Genomic DNA, 24,131 nt, shown 5'->3' on the forward strand with positions numbered 1-24,131 from the left:
ACCTGAAACTAACATAATATAGCATGTCAACTATTTCAATTTTTTTAAAATGGTCAGAAGATCTGAATAGACATTTTCTGAAGAAGACATGCAAATGGTCAACAAGTACATGAAAAGATGTTCACCACCACTAATCATCAGGGAAAAGCAAATCAAAACCACAATGAGATATCACCTCACATCAGTTAGAATGGCTATCATAAAAAAGACAAGAATAACAAGTGTTGGCAAGGGAAAAGGGAAAACTTGTGTCCTGTTAGTAGGAATATAAATTGGTACAACCTTTATGGAAAACAATATGGAGGTTCCTCAAAAAACTAAAAATAGAAACACTGTATAATCTAGCAATTCCACTTCTGGGTATTTATCAAAAAAAGAAAAAAGAGAAAAGAAAACACTAACTCAAAAAGATATATGCATTCTTATGTTCATTGCCAAGATATGGAAACAACCTAAGTTTTTATTGATGGATGAACAGATAAAGAAAATGTTGTCTGTGTGTGTGTGTGTATAAATAAATATAATGGAATATTATTCAGCCATAAAAAGTAATAAAATCTTACCATTTGTGCCAAGATGGACGGACTTTGAGGGCATTATGCTAAGTGAAATAAGTCAGGCAAAGAAAGATAAGTAATGTATGAACTCACTTATATGTGGAATCTAAAAACACAAAAGAAAAGAAAAAGCAAGCTCATAGATACAGAGAACAGATTGGTGTTGCGAGAGGCAGGGGTGGGGGGGGCAAAATGAGAGCAATGGGTAAAGGAGGTGAAGAAGTATAAACTTTCAGTTATGAAATAAATAAGTCATGGGGATATAATGTACAGCATGGTGACTATAGTTAATAACACCATGTTGCATATTTGAAAGTTACTAAGAGAATAAATCTTAGAAGTCCTCATCATAAGAAAAAAATATTGCAACTCTTAAGGAGTTAACTAGATTTTTTGTGGTGATCATTTCCCAATATATGAACAAGTATAGAGTCATTATGTTGTAAACCCGAAACTAACATGGTATATGTCAATTATACCTCAATTTTTAAAATGTAGACCAGACTTCCATTTCATGAACAAGAGTCATAGACTCATATTCCTCTGCCTGTGCCCTCTAAAAACAACTAAATGTCTTGGAAATAATTCAACACACAATGATAAAAGAGCTCTAAAAACTGAAAAGAAGAGGGTGGAATGGCCAAGAATCTCAGAACTTGAGGATGGCATGATGAGTACCCCCCAGGTTTTCTTTCTATTTTCCATATAATTCTAGACTGGGTTTCAGAGAAACCTGCAACCTGGAACTGCCTACAGACATATGTGCACACACACACACACACACACACACACACACACACACACACGAAGCCAAGAGATTGGGAAGGGAGATGTCCAACAAAAACCTGGTGGGAAACCCCAACCATGCTTCACAACTTGTGCCCCAAATTCTGATCTGTAGGCGGCAGTAGTAGTAGCAAAGCCCAGCTGTTCCAACCCTTGCTTTATAACCAGGGTCCAATCTGTCTTCAACGTCAGCAGCAAAGCTCCAGAATTGGACAGTCCAATCTGAAAGCAACAGCAGCAGCAGCAAAGCGTTATATCTCCCCAGTCTCCAATCAGGGGAATGAGGAGACCCAGGTCCACTAACTTCTGCTTCTCCTCTCAGAATATCACCTAGCATCAGCAGGCATCCCAGGAAAGCACCTTCTGTCCCTACAAATTATACCTGCAGAGGTTGATTGGGAGACCCAGTCGCATCAAAAGAATGAAGCAGACCAGAGCAACTTTGCAAGGGCTCAGAAAACTAAACTGCCATTGGAACTGAAGCGCATAAAAATAGTCCAGACTGTACACTAGCCTAAACAGATGCAAAAATAGAAGATTTAAATAGGATCAAGTCCCCTAATATAATAGTCAAAATGTATAAGATACAATCTAAATCCACTCTTCATACCAAGAGGCAGGGAAACCATAATTTGAACAAAGAAAGATAAGCAACTGATGTCAATATGCCAGGATGAATGAGATGCTGAATTTATCTGAAAAGGATTTTAGAATGACAATCATAAAAATGCTTCAACAAAATCGATTACAAATTCTCATGAAGCAAGTGAAAAGATAGGAACTACAAGCAAAGAAATAGAAGTTATAAAAAAAGAATCAAATGGAAATTATAGAAATAAAATATATGATAACAAAAATATAGAATCCACTGATGGGCTCAGTGGTAAGTTGGAGATGACAAAGGATAGAAGCAATGAACCTGAAGACAGATTAATAGAGTTTATTCAATTAGAACACCAGAGAAACAATTAACAGAGCCTCAAGAATCTGTGGGACAGTAATAAAAGACCTAGCTTTCATATTGTAAGAGTTTCAGGAAGAAAAGAAAGAGATAGTGGAACTGAAAAACTATTAAAAGAAATAATAGCTGAATACTTCCCAAATTTGGTGAGAAACCTAAATCCATGGATTCATGAAGCTGAACAAATTCCAAATAAGGATAAATCCAAAGAAATCCACACCAAGACACATAATAAATCAAATTTCTGAAAACTAAAGACAACAAAAATAACCTTAAAAGGGGCAGAGGGAAATGATGCATTACCTGTAAAGAAACTCCAATTTGCATGACAGTGGATTTCTCATCTAAAACTGTAGAGGCCAGAAGGAAGTGACACAATATTTTTCAAGTGCTGGAAGAGAAAAACTGTCAACCTTGATTCCTATATCTGGCAAATCTACCCTTCATAATAAAGGAGAAATACAGACACATTTGGACAAACAAAAACTAAGAGAATTTGTTGTTAGCACACCTACCCTTTGAGAACGACTAAAAGAAGTTCTCCAAACAGACAAAAAGAAAAAGATAATAGAAGTCTGGGACCTTCAGAAAGTAAATAAAAACAATGGAATGGGTAAAAATAGAAGTAAACATAATAGATTATTCTTTACCTCATGAGTTTCTTTGTGGTTGAAACAAAAGTTGTAACACCATCTGACATGGCACTCAATGTATATACAGGAACTACTTTAAACAATTATATTTTAAAAGTGGGGCGAGTAAAGAGACCTAAAGGGAAATAAGGCTGTTACACTTCACTTGAAGTGGTAAAACATTATGTATATGGTAAGATATAGAATAACCAGTAAGGAAATTACACAAAATGATATACTCAATAACATTATAAATAAATAAAAATGAAACTCTAAAAATATTCAATTAACTCATGGGAAAGTAACAAAAAAGAAATAGAGTTAAAAACAAACAAAGGGGAAAATAGAACATAAATAATAAAATAGCATACTTAAATCTTATTATACCAATAATTACTTAAAGTAAATGTAAATTACTGAAATGTAAACAGTCTAAATACAACAGCTAAAAGATAGGTATTGGCAGAATAAACGAAGACCCAACTCTATGCTGTCTACAAGAAACTCACTTCAAACATAATGACTAGGTAAGTTAATGTAAAAGACTGGGGTGGAGGGGAAAGTATATCATGGAAACATTAATCCAAAACAGAAAGAGAAAGAAAGAAGGGAAGAAGGGAGGGGGAAGGAAGGGAGAGAGAGAGAGAGGAAGGAAGGAAGGAAAGAAGGAAGAAGGGAGGGAGGGAGGGAGGAAAGAAGGAAGGAGAGAAAATATTGCTACACTAATATCAGATAACACAGACCAGAACAAACAAAATTGTTTAGGATGAAGAAGGACATAGCATAATGATAAATGAATCAATTCACAGGAAGATCTAGCAATCCCAAATGTGTATGCACCAAAAAACAGAACATCAAAACAAAAACTGACAGAGCTGAAAGAAGAAATAGATAAACCCACAATTATATTTGGGAATTCAATACCCCACTATTGGCAATTGATAGAACTACTAAACAGTAAATCAGCAAGCATATAGAAGGACTGATCAACTGACATGATCTAACTGACAATTATAGAACATTCCCCTGCAACAACAGCAGAATACATGTGCCTTTCAAGTACCCTTTGTTTACCAAGGTAAACCATATCCTGAGTCATAAAACAAACCTCAACTAATTTAAAAGAATTGAAATCATGCAGACTATGTTCTCTGACCATAAAGGAATCAAACAGAAATCAATGACAGGAAGACAACAGAAAACTCAAAACACTTGGAAATTAAATGACACACTTCTATATAATCTATGAGTCAAAGTGGAAGTTTCACTGAAAATTAAAAATGCATAGAATATAATGAAAATAATTGTAGGCTATATCAGAATTTGTGGGAAGAAGCTAAAGTAGTGCTGAGAGGGAAATTTATGTTAGTTAATGCTTACATTAGAAAAGAAAAAAATACCTCAAATCAATAATCTAAGTTCCTACCTCAAGAAACCAGAAAAATGGTACAGCCACTATGGAGAACAGTATGGAGGTTCCTTAAAAAACTAAAAACAGAGCTACCATATCATCCTGCAATCCCACTCCTGGGCATATATCCAGAGAAAAACACAGTCCAAAAGGATACATGCAACCTAATATTCATTGCAGCACTGTTTACAGTAGCCAAGACATGGAAGCAACCTAAATATCCATCGATAGAGGAATGGATAAAGAAGACGTGGTACATATATAAAATGGAATATTACTCAGCCACTAAAAAGAATGAAATAATGCCATTTGCAGCAACATGGATGGACCTAGAAATTGTCATACTGAGTGGAGTAAGTCACACAGAGAAAGAGAAATATTGTATGATATTGTTTATATGCAGAGTCTAAAAGGAAATGATACAAATGAACTTACTTACAAAACAGAAACAGACTCACAGACTTAGAGAATGAACTATGGTTAGCAGGGGGGAAGGGTGGGAGGAAGGGATAGTTTGGAAGTTTGGGATTGACATCTACACACTGCTGTATTTAAAATAGATAACCAATAAGGACCTACTGTATAGCACAGGGAACTCTGTTCAATATTATGTAACAACCTAAATGGGACAAGAATTTGAAAAAGAATTTTTTAAAAATCAAAAAAAAGAAAGAAACCAGAGAAAGAAGAACAAAATAAACATAAAGCAAGCAGGAGGAAGGAAATATTTTTTTTTAAAAAGCAGAAATCAATAAAATAGATACAAGAAAATAAAGGAGAGGAATGAAACAAAAAGCTGTTTTTTAAAAAATCAATAAAATTAATAAACCTCTAGCCAGGCTAACCAAGAAAAAAAGAAACAAGATGCAAATTACCAATATCAGAAGTAAATAGGGCTCATCACTACTGATCCATGGACACTAAAAGAATAATTAAGAAATACTGTGAACCAATCTATGCCAATAAATTTGATAACTTAGATGAAATGGACAACTTCCTTCAAGACACAAATTACCAAAACTTACATGGAGAAATAGATACTATGGATAAGCCTATATCTGATAAAGAAATTGGATCAATAATGAACAACCTTCAGAAAAAGAAAGCACCAGGTCCAGATGGGTTCATTGGTGTATTCTACCAAACATCTACAGTAGAAACTATACCTATTTGTTTCCAGAAAATAGAAGTGGAAAGAATACTTCCTAATTCACTCTATTAGGTCAGCATCTGACAAAATACAACACCCAATCATAATAAAAACTTTCAGCTAACCAGGAATTTCCTCAATATGATAAAGAACATCTACCCAAAAAACAACAGCTAACATCACACTTTAAGGTAAGAAACTGGATGCTTTCCCCTTGATTGGGAAGTCCTATCTAGTGCAAAAAGAAATAAAAAGGAAATAAAATACATGATTGAACGGGAAGAAATAAAACTGCCTTTTTTCACAGATGACATGATTATCTCACTGGTTAGAGGGATTGATGAACGGATGGATTAATGAACATGACAGTCCCAATATCAGACCAATGATAACTAAGTTTTATGACCTGGAAGAACTAATCTCACTGTTGATGTGTTCTGAAGATTCACAAAAGAGTCAAAGGGACCAGCCGGTGTTTCATTTTTTCAATGAGATATTGGTATGATTTTTAGAAATTGCTGTACAAGCAAAAATCTCCCCATGCTCTGTAAGTGCTACTTACCTCTATTTACCTCTTATTCCTAGACCTTATCCTCACTTTCAGGGACATATTCTAAAGGTCTGATCACTTCAGTCCAAAGCTAAACAATTTAGATAAACAACCAGTTATCTGAATGATACCTGGTGCACTAGACCTCTTGAAAGAATTTCCAGTGTCAGTGGAAATGTGTTTGCTTTCTAGACAACATCACCTGGAATAAAGGGAAGAAATTTCAGAGCTGCTTGACTATGTAGAAAATAAAGTTTACAATAATTCACAGAGTATAGTTTGACCTCCAGGAGCTTACATTCAGGAACAGAGACATTGACAGATACAAACATCCAGATGATTGAACAAAACCACTGTACAGATAATAGTTAAGATTAAGCACGTCTCATGTATATAAGCCAACATTAAACCCAATGTTCAATAGATTACCTGTAGTAATTTAAAATCCCTTAAAATTTTATAATCTCTTAGGCAGCAAACATCAGTTTTCATTAAACATTTGTCTTATAGCCCACACAAAGGTGCATATGAGACATAATTAAGCAACTCCTGCCTCAATCACTGGGATTTGGAGTAATAATTCTTTTTCTTTTGAATAATTTCAGGAGAGATAATTTTGTATGCAAAAAAAGAAAGGGTGGGGAAAATAATGAAAATATGAGCCACTGTTACTATGCACACATTAAATGAAAATTCAGTTGGTTTCTTGAAATACAGGTGATCAAAACCAAAAGAAAACTTTGCACAGTAATGGTCTAGTCTAGAATCTTGATTGCTTATACCCTTTGTACTTCAAACCTCACTCCTGTGTGCCAAAACATCTTGACATTACATCAGCATCATCCTGAAATAATTGTAACTCTGAAGGAGCAAACAGGCAAAGAAAACAAAGGACAATTTTATATGTATATAAAATTATAATTATATATATAATTATATATAATTTTATATATATATATATATATATATATATATATATATAAAACCTGTGAATCACAAAGTAGAACTGTGTAGCTAAGTGGTACATTTCAGTTAGAACATCTATGTTATGGGAAGAATGGAGAGCTTCCTTACATCATTGTGGATTCAGGATAATACCTGTCAATGGACATATTTCAGAATGAGACAAAAGACCATTCCCCTTGGAAGAAGCTGTGGTTACCAAACTTTACGTGATCAACAACCTATTTTTATTTTTTTAATGAACCCCAAGCTTTGAAACACTTCGTCTATGACACAGAGCAACATAACAATTAATGCATTTCTTACTCTTTTTTTAATCAAAGGTTTGTGGTTGCCAGTCAGACACGCAGATCACCCCGAGATGACCACCATTAGCTGAACTGATACACTTCAAGACAAGGACTAGATACTTGATAGTTTCTTTATCCTTAAGATACCTCTTAAGAAAATTTACTATTTTCCATTAAAAATTCCAAAATAGTTGGAAAATCCCCATTGCTATTTTTAAAGATCACTATGGATGCAGGGATCCCAGGTCAGAAAATACCAGCTTAGAAGAATTAGTTCAGGCAAGGAAGTAAGAAGTGAAGCTATCTTTCAGAAGGGCTCATATGTTCCAGGGAATATTAGTGCATAATGATTGATTTGGGGATATAAACATGTACAGTTATTATTCATCATGAATAAAGATATTTATGGTAGCTGGTGGCAAAGGGGATGAAGTTGTCCCCAAATATTACTAATGTATCATTCAATCCCAGAAGACAATGAAGCAGTACTTAAAAAATTGCAAAAGAAAAAATGAAATAAAAATTGCCTTTTAGAAAATCATAAACAGGCTGTTTAGAAATAACAAATCAGTATATTTGAACAAATTTTGCTAAGAATTTTAGGAGATAATCGAGTACAATAATGGAAGAGAGAGGAAGCTGCCCAAATATCTGCCACCTCTTCTTTCTTGTAGTTTTAAATTACATAAAATTCAATCTCAGATGGATGGTGGATACAAATGCTACTTATAGAGATGAATGGAACGGATTTAGTCACCTTTCCTCACATTTAGGTCCAGCTCTTAAGAGCTTACAAAATGATATCACATCCATTGTTTCAACTGACAAGAAATTAAAGTCCAAAAGGTACTGTGGAGTTTCGAGGAGATGTCCCCTTTGGACTTTCATGTGGTAGCTAATGGCATATTAATTTTCTACTGAACTAGAAAATCCAGGTAAAATGCAATAAGAAATACCTGCTTAATCAGAGAGCTCCTGAAGTAGTCAAGATTGAAGGGCCTAATCCTGGAAAAAAATGGGGAGAGCCATGAAAATGAGCCCAAAACTCCACTTACTGATTTTCCCTTTGAAGAATTTACCACTTCTAGGCTACAAAGGGCAAGAGCCTGAGACGCCAGAGCTTAATTTCTTCTTATATCACAGGAGTGAGGAGACAAAAATTGGAATTCAGAACTGCCCCTGTAGCTACACGTAAATGGCCAAATTCCCTGAGAGTGACTGCCTGGCACTCTACATCAGTTTTCTCCTTGAGACACTTGATGATTCCAAAGCTTTGTGAAGCTAGGTTCCCTGAGGCCAAGCAGAAAGTGGGAGAAAAGCTGAGGGGAGCTTTCGATAATTTTACCACACTGGAAGTACAAAAATTAAAGTTCAAAACTGTGCAATGAGGCAGAGCACTGGTAAATATCACCCAAAGATTCTGTATTATTTCAGGAAGTATGTCTGTCATACAATAAAAACTTATCAAGTATGAAAAAGAAATAAGACCAAGAGGAGGAAAAAAGGATTTAAATAGAGACATTCTCATAGGTTTAGAGTTATCAGACATTAGTTTTAAAATAACTGTGATTAACATGTGCTAGGGAAATAGACAAGATGAGATTCTCCCACGAGAACTTTAAAAAATATTTTTATAAGAATTATACAATTCTTATTAAAATTTCTATAAAATTATTTTATAGAAATAAATTATTTATTTATTTTATAAAATTATTTAAAATATATTTTAAAGAAAAAATGTAAATTTTAGATCTAAAAAATTTACTAAATGATATTAAGGACTCAAAAGAATTATTTAGTAACAAATTGAACACTGCTAAAGAGATAAAAGTGAACTGGAAAGTAGAACAGTAGACAATAAGTAAAAAGAAGCACATAGAGAAAAATGTATAGAAAATACAGAATGAAATATAAGGGACATATAGAGAATACTGAAAACGTTTAATATACCTATATTTGAATACAATGAAGGGAGAAGCAAGGGTAAGGAGCAAGAGCAATATTTGAAGAGATAATGGCCAACAATAATTGGAGGAAATAATTTGCCAAGATAACAGCAACAACTCATTAGAAGATATCTAAGCAAGATTCAAGAAGCTCTACAAATTGTAGGCATGATAAATATTTTTTTTAAAAATTGCACCTCAGAACATCAGAGTTCAAGTGATAGTAACAAAGAAAAAGTTTTAAAAGCATCCAGAGAAGAAAAGAAATATTACCTTAAAAGGAGCGAGAGTAGAACTGACAGCTAAGTCTATAGAAAAATGATGGACACCAGGAGAAAATGGAAATGTCAGGAAATAATTTTCAATAATTATCAATAAATATCAATGATAGATATTATTACTGAAAATATCTTTAAAAACGAAGGTAGCTTCCATCTATAACCATGATGGAGAAACAAGAACTAAATTTACTCTCCTGCCTTAAAGGTTTTGTAAACTGGAAAAAATGTTTGAAACTATGGATTTCAGACAGCACAAGACAGTAACCCTGAAGTGAATAAAACAAATGAGGTCACCCCTACAACAGCTTGCGGTTACTTCCTGGAGAGTTCCCAGACTACATTGCAATAAGAAAGGAGAATCCAAACAACCCAGTAAGCCCCTTGAGTTAAGAAGACAAAATTTTGAGTTTCAGAAAGCCAAGGAAGCCAGAATTCACAGGGAAGAATTCAGGAGGAAAAATTTCTGCTCTTGAGATCTATAGAGGGGTCCCTTCAATTCGTCAGCTCAATATAGATCAGTACAATTGTGTGAGGAAATTACCCCAAACCAGGGTAAAACCACCAGAAAGCAGCAGGTGCAAAAATTGTCAAAGGTCATATATGGCTAAAAACAATTCACATCACAACAGCCAGATTAGAGAAGCTTCATAACACACAGGACATTTTGTTGAGTACTTAGAAGAGTAGTGCCTCAATATTGGGGCAATAGTAGCCTCAGTCAAAAGGCTGTTCCTTACCTGTCTTACAAAGTTTAAGTGCAAAGGTATTGAAACAGCTATTATAAATATATTCCATATGTTCAATAAAGTAAAATAATGAATGAGTATGATAAGGAGAGACATAGAAGGGCCCACATTGAACATCTAAATACGAAAAATACAACGGTGAGATGAAAAATATACAGGGTGTGATTAACAGCAGATTAGACTAAAGAGGAAAAATAAGTGCACTATCCAAAATGAAACACAAAAAAATAAAAAAGACTGAAAAAATAAAGATTGTTATGTAGGAAAAGTTTAAGTGGACTAATGTTGGAATCCTAGAAGGAGGGATGGCAGACTATATTGTGGCATATATAACATATGTAGGAGTCAAATATATTATGACAATAGCAAAAAGGCCAAGAGAGGGAGAAATGGAAGTGGTTGTAAGGTTCTTTACCATAAGAAAAATGGTATTATATCACTGAAGGAAGACTGTGATCAGTGACAGATATATACTATAAACCCTAAAGCAGTCGCTAAAATAAAACAACAAAGAGTAATAGCTAATATGCCAAGAAAGGAGATGAAATGGAATCATCATAATACATCTTCTATTACTCTAAATTCAAAAAGGAAAAGTAAGAAAGAACAGTTGGGACTAATAGCAAACAATTATCAAGATGGTAAATTTAACATGACTGTATTAATAATCACATTAATCATAAATGGTCTAAACACCCAGTTAGAAGGCAGAGATTGTCAGAGTGGATTTAAAAAATAAAACATTACCCAACTACATTCTGTCTTAAAGAATCTTGCCCTAAATTCAAAGATACAAATGAGTTAAAAGTTAAACCAAGGGAAATTGGAAACTATTTTGAACAGAACAAAAATGAAAAATGCAACATATTGAAATTTGTGGGATGCAACTAGAACAGTGTTTAGAGGGAAATTTATAGCATTAAATGTTTGTACAGAAAAGAAAAAATGTTTGAAATTAATAACCCAAGCCCCTAAGGAACTAGAAAAAAGAACAAATAAAACCCAAGGCAAGTAGAAGAAATAATTCAGTAAGTCCCCTATATACGAACCTTCAAGTTGCAAACTTTAAAAGATGTAGACATACGTTCCATCAACATCAGGTGTGAGTGAAAATGCAGCTTGCTTTCTGTCTCTTATTGCTGACGATCCTTCAGCTCTACCATCTCCCACCTCCTCTCCCTCCTCCAGTCAGTAACTCTTCTTGCCTGTTCACTTGATGCCAGCCCCTGTATGTCAGCTGTTGTACTGCACTACTGTACTTTTCAAGGTGCCATACTGTAAGATTAAAAATGTTTTCTTTATTTTTTGTGTTTGTTTTTTTTTAATGTATTATTTGTGTGAAAAGTATTATAAACCTGTTACAGTATGGTACTATATAGCCAATTGTGTTAGTTGGGTACCTAGGCTAACTTTGTTGGACTTACGAACAAATTGGACTTACGAACGCGCCCTTGGAACAGAACTTGTTTGTATGTAGGGGATTTGCTGTAATTGCAGAAATCAATGAAATTAAAAATAGGACACTAATAGAAAATTAATGGAACCAAACCTGATTCTTTGAAAATATCAATAAAACAATAATAAACCTCTCACCAAATGTACTAAGAAAAAGAAGACAGACAGAGACATAGAGAGACAGAGAGAGGAATATATCATCTATATCAGGAATAAGATGGGACATCACTACAGACCCTGTTGAAATTAAAACAGTAAACTGAGAATCACCCATGTCTTAATCCACAGGAAACTTGTCAATAATTTAGATTCCTAGGCCTTACCCCAATCATAGTGTTTCAGAATCTCATGGTTGCTATGGGAGGAGAACATACTAGGGGTTTGCCTTTTTGAAGACATTTCAGCTGACTGATATAAAGTGGAGCCCAAGGTTTATTGTCTTAGAGTAGTATCAGCTAGTCTCCAAGCTTTATGACTAGAAAAATAAAAGGAGGTTGTGCTCCACTAACTTATGTGAGGAGTCTCAATCTGTTTTCTCTGGAAATAACTTGCCAGGTGTTTTGTAAGGGGCAACTGATGTAACAATGCTTTTTCCTTATGTGGCACATATGTTGAGGGTTAAGTTCAAATAGGTGGCAGCTTCCCATGTGCATATCCCAAAGAAGTAAAAGACTAGCATATCCTCAAATACCACAATGATACATTCCCATAAAACTATCCATAGGACCTTATGTGGGTTCTGCCTGATTTCTAGGTTTCTAGCTGTAACATCCACCCTCTTCTCACCTACTTAAAAAACAATTGAACTCAAGAAGTTAGAACAATATTATGATAGGGATAAGTACCAATCTCTTTGATATCTTTCAAGTAAATCACTCACAAACCTATTTGACTCTCATCAGTGACCAATGATTCTAAAAACTCAGAAAACAATGATACACTAGTGATGATACCACCATCATTGTAAGCTCACAGCAGCCAGAGACTGGCCTAGTTATTATGCAAAGAAAGATATTCTCTGGTCATAACCAACTCCCCAGACCCCAGGGCTTCCCACCAGTTGAAGCAGTCCAGAGTACTGGCAGGCTACAGCCTATTACATACTGTTTAAGTAAAGATTTGCAAGGAAAATAAATTCACAGCAACATTCATTATTGATCATTCTCAAAACTGTCTGGAGAATTCCCCCAGAGGGCTTAAGAAGGAAATTAAACACTGTTTTCCTGAGTTGTTTCCTGCTGTTTTTCCACTTCATTGGTTTTGCTCCCATAATTATGTGTGTTCCTATAGCCACATAATGTTTTAATATTGTTGAATTATTTCATACAATGTCTGGATCATATGTCAACAATTTGGGTGTGAATAACTATGATAATGTTATAATAATCATCATCATGATAAGAAGGTATCCTTAGTGCCTCTTTTTCACCAATATCTCTTAACTCTTTAATTTCTTTTAATCTAACCTAGACCTGCTCCATCAAAATCTTCTAATAACCAACTCCAAATCTATGTCTCATTTCTAATCTCACTTCACTACCGTTGACCACGGCCTTTTCTTAAAGCTCTTTCCCCTTTTGTTTTCCCTACTGTTGCTCTCTTCTGGTTCTCTTCCTATTTCTCTGACCTCATAGGTCCTTGTCACCATTTTTAAGAGTTCTAAAAGTTTGGCATTTCTCAAAGTTCTAATCAGAGTTTTCTTATCTCATTCCAAACACTCTCCTGAGCCTCTCACCTCCTCTCATGGTTCAAAATGTCATCATCAATTTATATATCTAGAATTTAGACCTTTGACACAGGATTCAAGGTGTTATGTACCCATATCTCAGTTTATTTTTCCAGTTTTATTTCCCACTATCCTCTCACATACCCTGTGTTCCAAACCAACTAATCTACTCAGTTAAGCCAACATTCCAGATGCTTTTCTATATTCATAGCTTTGATTTTCTAGTTCTTCTGCCTAAAGTGCTTCGACTGATCATATCTGGCAGTATATTTAAAATGGCAAATGATCCATTATCAAGTTTGTTTTATTCAAGGAAAGTACGGATGGTTCAACATTAGGAAATATAATATTAATATAATTTAGAATATCAGGTATGACAAAGGAAACATATAATATTATTCATAGTTAAGGAAAAGACATTTGATAAAATTTAAGTCACTCCTTTTTTTAATGCATAGAATACTAAAAATAAAATACCAACTCCTTTATATGACTCAAAAAAAAAAAAAACCTTTCTCAAACCAATCATCACCCATTATACCTAGTATTAAAACATTTGAATCATTCCTTTTTTTTTTTGGCTGCTTTGGGTCTTCGTTTCTGCACATGGGCTTTCTCTAGTTGTGGTGAGCGGGGGTTACTCTTCATTGCGGTGTGCGGGCTTCTCATTGTGGTGGCTTCTCTTGTTGCGGAGCACGGGCTCTAGACGCCCAGGCTTCAGTAGTTGTGGCGCACGGGCTTAGTTGCTCCGTGGCATGTGTGATCTCCCGAGACCAGGGCTCAAACCCGTGTCCCCTGCATTGGCAGGTGGATTCCACTGCACCACCAGGGAAGCCCCAAATCATTCCTTTAGGGGGAAAATCTTTAGAAGGATGCCTGTTATCACCACCATTATTCAACATTTTTCTGAAAGTTCTATCCAAAGCAATAAGAAAAACTATAAAAAATATAAATTTAGGAAAGGAGAAGGAAAAAGAGTCATTATTTACACACTTTATGAATGTTTACCTAAAAAAGAAAACTATATATTTGAGCTAATAATAAACTTTAGAGAGGTGGCCAAATAATAAACATTAAGAAATTAATCACTTTCCTGAAGTAAAGCAATGATCAGTTAGAAAATATAATACACCTGAAACATTATAAATCAACTATACTTCAATTTAAAAAAAAGAAATTTTAACTAATTTCTTTTTTTAAAGAAAATTAATTTCTTTAATTTTAAAGAAATTTTTTAAAATTTTAAGAAATTTTAAGTATATTATTTATACTTAAAATGACAGTGTTAGGGTCAAAAGAAAATTCCAACACAAACATTTTATATATATATATATATATATATATATATATCTCCCATATCCTCAGGTTATGAAGGTATTCATAACATGATTATTTCTCTAATTATTTATTTAAATTATTATAATGATTTTTTAAATTTAAAATTGCAATAAATAGTCAAGGAGATTTACAAATAGTTTTACAATAAGGTAGTCCATTCTGACGAAAATAATCATTAAACCGTTAAACTTAACTGCTTTAAGTTGGATGTCAGACTTAAAGCTAATGAATTATATACTTTACAAGAGTGAATTTGTGATATACTAATTATATCTCAATAAAAATGTTAAAGTTAAAGAAAAATGTAATGCCTCTAAAGAGCTTACAACTCATTCTCACATGGGATTATGCTTACCCGTATATGGGCCTTGAATGTGTCTGGGCAGAAACGGACATAGACACACATATTTATAAATATATGAACCAAAACAACGCAACTTCCAAACTTATTACTGAAAATAATGAGATCTTCAACTTCCATACAAATCCTCATGGTACCTGACGGAATTCCAGATCACTTTACAACTTCTCATACATTTTCATCACACATGTCCACGTGCCATGCTCATTCAAATGGGAAAGTACACACAGAACTACTAATTTTTTATGCTGGTAATGCATTATTCATGCCTCTCTTGTTCCATTTTGCAGACAAGGACACAAGGCTCTGAGAAGTTAAGGTATGTTTCTAAGTTCACAAAAATAGGAGGGTCCAGATCTGGGGCTTTGAACCCAGGTCTCTATATTGCATGCCAAGATGCCCAGGGCCCAGCGTTGGAGATCCTGCCCTTCTTACCACAGTAAGGACAGCCTGGAAAATCTCTCTCATGCCCCCTGGCTCCAGGATCTTGTCCCCTCACCTCCCAGGAGCAACAGTTACTATGGTGGAGGGAAGGACTGTGCTACACACGTTGTGCACCTTCCAGTTGTGTTTACCAAAGATGCTCTGAGGACGAGAAGTAATTGGGAAGCATCCCCACCCCTCCAAAGGCCCACTGAACCAGAACCTTGAAAGTAAGAAGGGGAACCTGCATTCTGAAGACCCTCACAGGCACCGCCGATGAGGCAAGTTTGAGAAACACTGCATCACTTTCTTCAAGCCTGACAGTCACTGTATTAGTGTCATCTCCATAGAATCCATGGTTTTAAAATTTCATGGAAATCTGTATGACAGAGAAATTTAGCAAAGCAATTTTGAGCATGAATTCAATTTCCAGTGATTATCTGTAGGGAGTGTGAGGACCTGAGACATGACCTTATTAATAAACAAAGGTAAGCAAATGTCAACAGGGCAACGTTTGGGGGTATGTCTAATTAACAAAGATTTAAAACAACAACCAGCGTTAGTCAGGGCTTAGGAAATGGCTACTCTGAGGGAGAAAAAAATTTCATACAAACTCTCTTCTGTGACGCCATCACTCCTTATCTGGGAATTTATCCTCAGGAATAATTACACGTGTGCAGAAATGAATTTTCAAGCCCTCTAATCCCACAGTGTTTACAGTAGCTGAAAGCTACAAGCAATCCAGGTGTCCAACAGCAAAGGATGGAGTGACTAAACTAGTGGTTGAATTAATAAAAGAAAACACTATGTAACTATTTTTTTTAATGTGAATCTGTGTTCATGGACTTGAGAAAATATACCTAATGTAAAATTAAGTGAGAACAAAGGTTGCAAACAACATATGTATGAGCTCATTTTTGTTTTAAATAATAATTACATATATAATATATTACACATTATATACATATATATATATATATATATAATTTTATTCATGGAAATGAAGATTTCAATGGATGAATACCAAATTCCTAATAGTGGTAATAGTGGTTATCTTTGGGTTTATTTTCTTTTCTCCTTCTCTCATTCTTTCTTTCTTCTTTTCTTTGCTTTGCTTTTCTTGTTTGCTTGTGTGTATGTTCTAAGGTTACCAGGATTATTTTTATATTTATAACCTAAATATATGTATATCATGTGAGTGTCCCAGAAGCTTCCACAGGTCTCAGGAAAGGACACGCTGACCAGCAGGCAGGCAGGGGTGGAAAGTGAAGAGGCAGAGCATCGCTGTGAGCGTTGGCCTGGGATGCTCCTGGTCCCCTCCCCAGCTTCCTGCTCAGCGAGAGGCGAGGCTGGCTCAGGCCCCGACGGTGACGCCGATGACGGCGACTGGGAGGTGTGCGAAGCCGGGCTCAAGCTCTGCCAGCTCTTGCTAATCCTCTGCAGTATGGTTCGCTGCTAATTTGTCATGGCACATATTTGCCTTATGTCTAATTAGCATCAAATTGCAAACTGCTATTTGCTAACAATTTGTTGCATCAATCTGCTTGAAAATCTATAGTTTAGAATTGGATTGCAACTTACCCTGTCTATCAAAATTCTAGTTCACACATACACAAAATAACTTCCCCTTCCCGCCAAAAATGTCGCAATGTTTGCAGTGGCACAAAAGGAGAACGATGTAATTTTTTTTTCTTTTTTTTTTTTTTTCAAAGGAAGAAGAATAACCATGGTGTGTCTCATTTTGAATGTCCTGGTTTTGGTTTCCCACGGCCTGGGAAGATGGCTGGGATGGTGCTCATGCTGAGAGACCGTGCTGGTTCAGGCCTTTCTTCCAGACTCTTCAAGAAATTCAAGACACATAAGAGGATCAGAAGCCCAGTATTTGAATGCCAGAAATAGGACCCTCACGTCAAGTTGCGCAAAGAAGAAACAGAGTTCTCTCAAACCCATACCTCCCATCAGTCCTGCTAAGGGCTGCAGCCTCGCCCCAGCATTTTGCAGCGTCAGCCCATTGAATGCTAGCAGCCACCCAAGGTAGTCAGGGTTAATATTTTCCTTATTTACAAATAGTGAAACTGAGACTGAGCAGATAAACGTCATATGTGGAGCAGATCTGTGACATCTCATGACCTAGTTGACACTTTCAATAGCAAAAATAGGTAGTAGGAATAATAATGATGCTAAAAACTATAATATGAAATATGACTTTAAAAAATAATGAAATAAAAAGGAAATGGCATCTAATAATTGAATTTCACTTGATAATTTGGCCTTGGGGAGATAAAACATCTATTTGGATGTTGGACATTTTGGTTTTGCAGCATTCCCCAGGTACAGGCTGAGGACCCAGGCCTCAGACTCTCAGTAGCTCCTAGTGGTCTCAAAAGCAACCTCTGGTGGTCCAACCAGAATGGAGAAGGGTGACCTCACTGGCAGGTGGGACAATTTCCATGGAGTCCAAGTAGAGTCAAAAGTGACATTGGGGTAGGGGATCCCCTCTTCCCTGTTTTCTGGATGGAGGAAAGCAGAACTCCCACCACAGGGAAGCAGCAGCTCCCCCATGGAGTATAGACACGGTAATTGGGACCTACTCAGCCCAGGAAGCGATTCATTAAGAAAGTTCCATGGTTTGAACCCCTTAACCTCACACGTGGCTCAGGGGCACTAGGATCTTATGGTATGTCTATCCAGCTCCCTTTAGCATCCCTGAAGAACTGCCTTGCCTTGAAAAAAACTACACACTAAACAGTGTGGAGGTTTCTCAAAAAATTAAAAATAGAACCACCATGCCATCCAGCAACCCCTCTTCTGGGTATATATGCAAAGGAGATGAAAACAGGATCTCAAAGAGATATCTGGATGCCCATGTGCATTTCAGCATTATTCACAGTAGCCAAGCCATGAAAACAACCTAAGTGTCCATCAACAGATGAATGAATAAAGAAAATGTGAAATGTATATTCCATTGTGTGTGTACACACACCACACACACACACACACACACACACACACACACAATGGAATATTACTGAGCCATGAGAAAGAAGAAAACCCTGTCCTTTGCAACAACTTGGATGAATCCTGAGGGCATTATGCTAAGTGAAATAAGCCAGACAGAGAAAGACAAATCCTGTATGATCTCACTTATATATAGAATCCAAAAAAGCTGAACTCAGAGGAACAGAGAGGAGAGTGGTGGTTACCAGGGTCTGGGGTGGGGGGGGGGGGATGGTGGGAGAAATGGGGAGATGCTGGCCAAAGGGTACAAACTTCCAGTTACAAGATTAACTGGATTAAGTTCTGCAGATCTAATGCACAGCATGGTGATTATTATAACTAATAATACTGTATTATATACTTGAAAGTTATTAAGAAAGTAGATCTTAAATGTTCTTATTCCAAAAAAGAAATGATAATTATGTGATGTGATGAAGGTGTTAGCTCATGCTATGGTGGTATCATCTTGCAATGTATAAATGTAGCAAATTAACACATTGTACACCTTAAACTTACACAATATAATAGGTCAACTATATCTCAATAAAGCAGGGGGAAAAAAGCCTCTATACTGACATCTTTTTTTTTTTTTTTTTTTAATTTTTGGCTGTGTTGGGTCCTCGTTTCTGTGCGAGGGCTTCCTCCAGTTGCGGCGAGCGGGGGCCACTCTTCATCGCGGTGCGCGGGCCTCTCACTATCGCGGCCTCTCTTGTTGCGGAGCACAGGCTCCAGACGCGCAGGCTCAGTGGCTGTGGCACACGGGCTTAGTTGCTCCGCGGCACGTGGGATCCTCCCAGACCAGGGCTCGAACCCGTGTCCCCTGCATTGGCAGGCAGACTCTCAACCACTGGGCCACCAGGGAAGCCCCTATACTGACATCTTAAATAATAATAGTGAGTTACTATTGTAAATAATAATAGTTGTTACAATAAACAGTCAAAACCTCTACTTTTGTAGCTTCTCCTTGGAATTTCCTGGGGGTGGAGATAAAAGATTATCTAAGAGGATCTTCAAAGAAGGAGCTAGAGAAATCACAAAGATCCCTGGACAATTGACAAAACAGTTCTCTCTCCACACCCACGGTCCCCACAAACGCGATCAAGAGTAATTGGTTAGATGTGCAGGACTGACTCACCTTCAACAGATCCTCAGGGATCACGCTCCGGGTGCCATGACCTGTGATAGGTGCTGAGATGGGAGGGGAGCAAGGGGACCCAAACCATGGCAGAACAAAAGGATGCAGAGGCACAAGGAACATGGCTACACCAGGCAATGCGGCAAGCTCCTGGTGAGGACAAAGCGGTGAAGGTACATCAGTCTATGTCAGAGAAGGCTTCCTGGAGGAAAAGATGCCTGAGTGGAAACATGAAGAACAGGGGGCAGGGATGAAAGGACACATCCAGGCAGACAAATGAACAGGTACAAAAGATCCCGAGATGAGTGTGTAGCTGGAGCTTCCCAGGGCCACGGGCGAGCCCAGAGTTCCTAGGCCTCCTTCTGCCATTTGAAGAGGCCCCTTCCAAAAAGCAGAATCTTAGGATGCCTGTAGGAAAAGTCCTTTTCCATTCTTCTTTGAGAATAACTTTGCAGCCACCTCTCCGTTGAGTTCATTGAAGGAGCTGGGCAAAGGGAAGGAAGATTGTGAGCTGATTCACTCAGACACAGGAAGCAGGAGCTTTCTTCACATGTGCTCTTGGAATGAGTCTTTCACTTAATAAGACATTAGGTAAGTGTTTGCCCCATGCCAGGAACCAAATAGAAAGGATACTACCAGTTACTGTATGGATGTACATTTGTCTGTATTTGGACTGCAAGGAGACCAGACACTGCATAGACCTGCAAATAACACAAGTGCATTGGGAAGAAAACCAAAAGGAGCCCAGGAAAAACAAAAAATCCCCAAATCATCACCACTGGGAGGGAGAAGGACGTCCAGGCTAAAGAACTATCTTGGGGATTGTATTGAAGTCCACTCAGGTAAGCCTTCTACATCTCCCACGTCATACAAACACACGAGGATAGCTAACGTTGTCAGGATTTCAGGATCTAGAAAACCAGGCAGGGAACTTGGGTCATTGAGGTAGTTGAGGAGGGCAGTCAGACCATGAGGTATTCAGAGGCCAGATACAGTGGTCTTGCCCAGGACGCAGGGGCCATGTTCTCTCCATCTGTGGTGTAAATGTCTGGACCAGAAATCCTTCCTGGTTGGCATAGCAGAGGACCAGGACATGGCCCCACTGGCAAGCCTAAATGATCTCTTAGGATCTGGTTGAAGTCAGATGTCCAAAAAGAGCATGCCTCAGGAGCCAGAGGTACAGGTCTTTCAACCCCCCACTGGCTCGTGGAAGCTACTGGAGTTCCCCCATCATCCACTTGCTGGGTGGAGTGGATCCACTTCCTGCACCCAAGCATTCTGCTTCCAGGTGGAAGGTGGGAGCAGCAGTAGGTGTGCTCGTGCCACAGACTGTGCTTAGAAGTCTTGTGGCACTCACAGAGGGGACAAGCTCAATGGTGGACGCGACGTTACCTCCCAACCCCTCCCCACGTCGGCCTGTACGGGAACCAGCCCGGGATCCCTGTCCCCGCCACATGCCCCAGCGAGGGGCCACCTCTGCATCTCCCTCCTGCCTCTGCAGCACACTGACCTTTAACTTTTTCCGTAGCTCAGAAACATGGCTGGGAGTTCCACACAACTGCTGTCAAAATGTCGGGCCGCCAACTATAAACTTTATTTTGATGTCTTGCTTTTCGGGAATAATTACTCGGTACCTAAAATGTTAGCCTGTTTACTGCTTGTGCAAAAAGATGACAATAAAATCAATGTTGCACAATTCCCCAAAGTCCATCAAAGTCTTTTGCAATGTTAATGGATCGGTGGGTCTAAGAGGTGTAATCTCATGCTACCCTGAGTGGACACCCAGCTCCAGCGAGGGAACATTCTTTCTCTTATCAACCTGCTAACCCCCGTCTGCCAAACTCATTCATTCTCAAAAGTTGGCTCCATCCCTGGGATGAGCAAATGGGTGGAATGGGGGGAGGAGGGTGAGAGCAGATTGACAAGTACATGAAATTGCAAACCCTCGTAGCCGGCTGGCACTTAGAGGGACTGACGGGTCCAACCCCATTATCTTGAGACATGGACACATGTCCAGAGAAGGGGAGTGGCCCACCCAGGGCCCCACAGCTAAGAAGTTATGAAGTCAGACCCAGAACCACATCTTCTGGTTCCTGGTCTAAAATTCTATCCACCACTCTGCTCTTGGAGCGGAATGATTTTTTTTTTTTCCCCCTTGCAGCATTCCCTCTTAGAACACAGACACGTCTAGAGCAAAGTGACACCTTCAGCCAGGAGGGCAGGTTGTTCTGTACTCCTAGTCGTGTGACTGATACAAGAGCCAGCAAGGCTTGGATGCTCAGAGAGGTCTGGGGAAGGATCCATAAAAATTTCTGTTCTGGGCAGTTGGCATATGCTGGCAAATTAAAGGTTCTGGGAAGTCTCACCATAAGCTTTGTGCTAACTTTGTTTGCCCAGCGTTTCTAGAATGTCTATGAGCCAGGCATTTGGGTGGGAGAAGAGGTAAGGATTATCGGAAGGAGAATTCACTGCGGCCAACACTGCCTTCAACCTATTCACCAGCATCACACGGGGATGTTGATGGCAGCGGAGAAGCAGGAATAGGGGTGGGAAAGGCTTGATGGAACAGAGGCGGGTGAGGGCAAGGGCAGGAGGAGAGTGGTGCAAACAGACTGCACTGTGGTGTTGCAGCCACCGTGTGGGCCCAGGGCAGCCGGAGCTGTCTCACCCTGGCATGTGTGGGGGGAAGAGGGGGCTGGATGGAAACCAGGAGAGGACACAGAGAAAGCCGAAAGAGATGCCAAAATAGCTGTGGCAGAGCAGCCCCTGTCTGTCCAGTGTAAGATCGCTTCTGACTGATGGGGCATCAAGGGACAGCAGAAAGCAGAGAATGAGACACAAAAGGCCATTTGGAAAGGACATGCCCCACCCTTGCACTGGTGCTGCGGCCAGTCTGGGCCATCCCCTCAGGGCCAGCTCTGGGACGTCTCTGTGCATGTAGAGGCCTGAACTGCCCCTGGCGTGACCACAGTGGTCACTAGGGCTGTGTGGGGTGGTCATTTTGCAGCAGGCTCTGGGCCAACGAAATGCGCCCTCTCTAGGTACTAAATTCCTACTCAGAGGCCAATCCCTTGGGAAGAGGGACATGCCTGGGGTCTTGCTGAGGTGACATTATGCTCATGGTTTGTCTTGCACCCCAGCAATTTGTTGCTTCTTAGAGCTGCATCAAAGGAATGAGCTGATGACTTCCGGAAAGAGCCTCTCTACTGGGCCATGGACCTGATGTTCCCCAGACTGCATCACCCCCTGAGGCCCACCCACCATTTTTCCACTCACTTACTTTGGTTGGTGGGGTTTTCCTGCAGCCCTTCCCATAAACTCAGCAGGATACTCCCCGGGGACATGTAATTCTACATCTAAGAAATAACCCTGCCTTTTGTTTTGCATCCCCAAAACAAATGCCTATGGATGCAAAGTTCCCCCAGTGATAAGGCTTTAACAGTTTTTGGAGGGAAAACTTCACATGTCACACTGAAGTCTGTCACAATGCCTGCCCCCTTAATTCCCTTCTCTTTTACTCAGAAAAACTCAGTTGAATCCAGGAGGCATGATTCTCCGTTAGAGAAATCATTTTCCTCTCCTCTGTGGGTTAGATTTGTTTAGATGCTCACTGATCCTACTCCTGACGAACCACCCCCTGCTGCCTTCTCCCAGCTCACAGTGGGGTCATGAAACTCACTGGGATCGAGAAAATCATTAGGGTCCCATCATCCCTTGGCCATGTGGGGACCTGCTGCTGCTCTGGACCCACATGCCACCATTTCCCACTTGAATTTCTTCAGAGCTCCCGGGTAAGCAGGAGTCGATCCAGATGACTGGTCGCAGACCCCTCTGTGAACATGACCCCCACCACCTGCCCAGTCGGCCACACGTGAACTCACCTCTCCCACCTGTCCTTCCCATGTATCACTGGATGAAAGAGGCTCATTGGGAAAAGCAAAGATAGAACCCACAGGACCAACAGGGAGAGGTGGGAAACTCGAGTTAGACGGTGAGAACTGACCTAAGCAAGAGCTTAGGAACGAGAGAGGAGATGGAAAAGTAGAAAAGAGAAGGAGGGAAATATATATTCAAGGGGGAGAGAGAGAGAGAAGGAGGGAGGGAGGAAGGGAGAGAGCACCTTTCCATGGCTCCTGCAGTGGGTCCCAGATCTAAGCATCCATCACTAGGTGCGGGATGGAGGATCTCTGCCCCCTTACCTATGACCAGCGGCGATGTTTTTCCAGCGATTCCACAGGAGTCAAAAACCCAACAAAGCGCATCGCGGGCGCTGTAAAGGGAGCATGCTGCTCGTGTCTGTGACCACTGTATGCAAAGCTTGGCATTAGTCACAGCCAGGCCGGCTGTGACAGGCCTGAAGTGAGGGAGATTAATGCGAGGCTGGGGCACTTTATTATTGTCATTCTGTTCTTTCAGACTCTGC

This window comes from Balaenoptera acutorostrata, chromosome 19, assembly GCF_949987535.1.
Source record: "Balaenoptera acutorostrata chromosome 19, mBalAcu1.1, whole genome shotgun sequence".
In the NCBI taxonomy this organism is placed as follows: domain Eukaryota; kingdom Metazoa; phylum Chordata; class Mammalia; order Artiodactyla; family Balaenopteridae; genus Balaenoptera; species Balaenoptera acutorostrata.